This window comes from Lactuca saligna, chromosome 9, assembly GCF_052625555.1.
Source record: "Lactuca saligna cultivar CGN05327 chromosome 9, ASM5262555v1, whole genome shotgun sequence".
Lineage (NCBI taxonomy): Eukaryota > Viridiplantae > Streptophyta > Magnoliopsida > Asterales > Asteraceae > Lactuca > Lactuca saligna.
Window position 1 is genome coordinate 87446310 of NC_136425.1, and position 3129 is coordinate 87449438.

At 42.2% G+C, this 3129-nt stretch overlaps 1 long non-coding RNA gene across 1 annotated transcript; it reads right to left on the reverse strand.

Moving 5' to 3' along the window:
- Positions 1–1407: 1407 nt before the first annotated feature.
- On the reverse strand, positions 1408–2231 carry LOC145017767 (uncharacterized). The gene is made up of 2 exons (XR_013666658.1): positions 1912–2231; positions 1408–1838 (listed from the first exon to the last, which is right to left on the reverse strand). It is a non-coding gene; the product is annotated as an uncharacterized LOC145017767 (long non-coding RNA).
- Positions 2232–3129: the final 898 nt, after the last annotated feature.

The following is a 3129-nucleotide window of genomic DNA, read 5'->3' on the forward strand; positions in this document are numbered from 1 at the left end:
CATACCTGGGTGCTGGTCTCCCCTTCGGTCCTCTCGACCGGATACTAGGGATTATTTCATCCCCTACTACTACCACATAACACATATATTTCATAATCTATCTAGCATGGCTGGGCATGACTGCCCCTTCGGCCCTATCGACCGGTATACTGGGGACTATCTCCCCCTACTGTCACTAGCACATTTCATCATATCATACTAGCACATTAGCATATCACAGATAGTAGAAATCCTAGATGAATATCACAGAGACAAACATCTATCATACAATCCTACTGGTGGGTCGGCATTGTGGCTACTGGAAGGTAACTCACCTCACACTGCTGAAGTCCCGTAGACACAATCCCACACTTGCTGAAGTCCCGCATACTCGACCCCAGCTACTGGCTGACAGATTCCCGAACTGTCAACACCAAAATAACACCCAATTAATAATTGGGTCCTAATACATAACCATAAACACTTACTTTGGATAATTACATTACCCCAAGCTTGGCTTATTCAAGCCCAAGGCCTAATCCGTAGGCCCAGGGTCAACTATGAGTCAAAGCCCATCATATGGCCTAATTTTCCAAATTGGGCCCAAGCCTATACATGGTCTTATTCTAAGGCCCAACATCATATAATCATTAAGGCCCAACTATGGTCCAACTATGGCCCAATTTTCTAAATTGGGCCCAACCCCTTGCATGGGACTTACCTTAGGCCCATTAAATTATTTTAGTCCATATAATTATTCTTGGATGGCCCATTAATAATCCAATCATCAAGGTCCAATAGAAAGGCCCAACAATAAACCCAAGTGAAGTTAGGGTTTCACATAAAATGCCGATTAGGGTTAAGTTTCCTACTTAACCCATTAAGGAATTATTCCTCTAAGGACTTAATCCATTAAGTCCATCATTCTTCAAAATAAGTCATATGGTGTGATTGGGCTTAATCACACAATTCCACTCCAATGGCCCAAATGTGGGTCTCAATAAGTCCAAGCCCATAATCCCAAATTAGAGTTTTCACATGAAATGATGATTAAGGTTCAATGTTTCTTTCTTAGCCCATTAAGGACTTAATTCGTTAAGTCCATTATGCCTTATGCTAGTTTGCCAATTATCCTTATTTAATATTCCAAGTTATTAAATAATTCCCGTGTGCCCCGATTAATTCCCCAAATTAAGATTTATTGGTATTAGGGCTTTCCAACACAAATACTAGCCTATTATTAATTTTTTGGACTTTTAGATTATTTAGGGCTTTATTGGGCTTATTAAGCCCACTAGAATATCATTGAGCCCATGAGGGTTTTATTAGGGTCCATTAAGCTTTATTGGGCCCATTTGAGCTACTTTGACCCATTAGTGTTTCAAGCACCCTAAACGAATCAAACTCACAAAGTAAGCACCCATACGGTAGTGGTTTGATTTTTCCTTTTCATTATTTCGACACTATTACAGTTACAAAGTAAAATATCTAATACCACATACTCACACTAATGCTAACACACACCCAAAAACATGGTGGTTCATGGTGGCGGTGTCTTGGTATTCCAACTAGACAAAGCACACGCACATAAACTTCAGATTGCATCCAACACTCCGACCACCCACCTGGTGGCTCAAGGCGGTGGCAACAACACCAAAACGGCAGTAACAACAGCGGTTATGACGGTAGCCACCACCTCACGGTGGTGGTGGTGGTTTCTTCTTTGTCCCCAGCCAAGCAATCATACACACGCACTCGTAATCAAGAACTGGACACTGAATCACTCCCAACCCAGCCACTACGGTGGCATGTACCGATCGGAAACACCAATAACGGTGGTGTAAAACCACCGGCAGCCCCTGCCGACATAACGTATTCCAAATCACAGAGAGAACGAAGAGAAAGGAGTAGATGAGTGGGTACAATCATTACCGAGAACTTCGTATCCACACCCACGCCTTGCACAATGGCGAATGTTGCTCGCTTCACCGGAGGAGGGCAGCGAGAACCCGCTGTTGGCATCCTCGTGCTGCTCTTCATCGTTGGCAGCAGCTTCGCCGTCGATCTTGGGTGTGGTGGACTCCAACTTCAACGTCAAGGAGGCGGCGGTCGGACTCAACAGGCCAGGTGGCGACGGAGCTTTTCTTCATCAATGGTGGCGGCTAGTGAAGCATTAGGGTTAGGCGTGTTTAGACAAAAACGGGAAGGAAGGGAATGACGGGTTTAAGTCCCGTGTTCCTTTCAGACTTTCATCCTTTTAACAAGTTTAGTCCCTCCCCCACATAGCCTTTCTAACTTGAGTCTAATATTTACCCTTTATACCCTGGCTTTGGAATGCTTCTTCAAATTAAATCCGATAATTACCATCTAGACCCTCAGCATTAAAATCCTTTACACCTTAGGTACAAAATTTACCAAACAGCCCCCAATATCATAATTATGACATAATCAACCCTTCCACCTTATTTCCTTTTAAATTAAATCCAAACAGTTACCACGTAATCCTTGTCTTCATAAATATTTACAAATTGAGTTCGGAACTCACACTTTTCACCCCTAACTTCTAAAGCTGTGCCAATTAACTCCTTGAAATCAACACCCTACATATATGATTATTTTTTTAGGTCTACGAGTCATTCATTAATTAATTTATTTATTTAATAAATAAACAGGGTTTTACACGTTAATAGGAACTGGACGATATAAAGATAGACGAAAACAGACATCGGATGACAAAGTTATGAATTTTTAACAGACTTTTCATGTCTAAGCCTGTTAAAATATAAATTTAATAATAAAGTCAAAACTTAGCCGACGGAGTCTAAACGAAAGTTGTAGATCGCATCGCTACCTACGCGTGGATATAAAGAACATAAAAAACGGAACTCGTATGTGAAAGTTACAGAATTTAGAAGTTAATTAAGTTCTGGATTGATGTGAGGCTGACACATGGCAAGATCCGGACCCTCTTTTTCTCCCTGCGGCTTCGCATGCGATGATGACACCTGCCCCTCGTATGCGCAGCGTAAGGCTTTGGACGCTCTGAGTACTGAGTAAGCCCAACGTACTCTAAAGTTGCGCCTAACATACTCTGAGGCTGCAACCTATATATAGATGTGAGGATTACCCCGAAAAACTCACACCGATCCC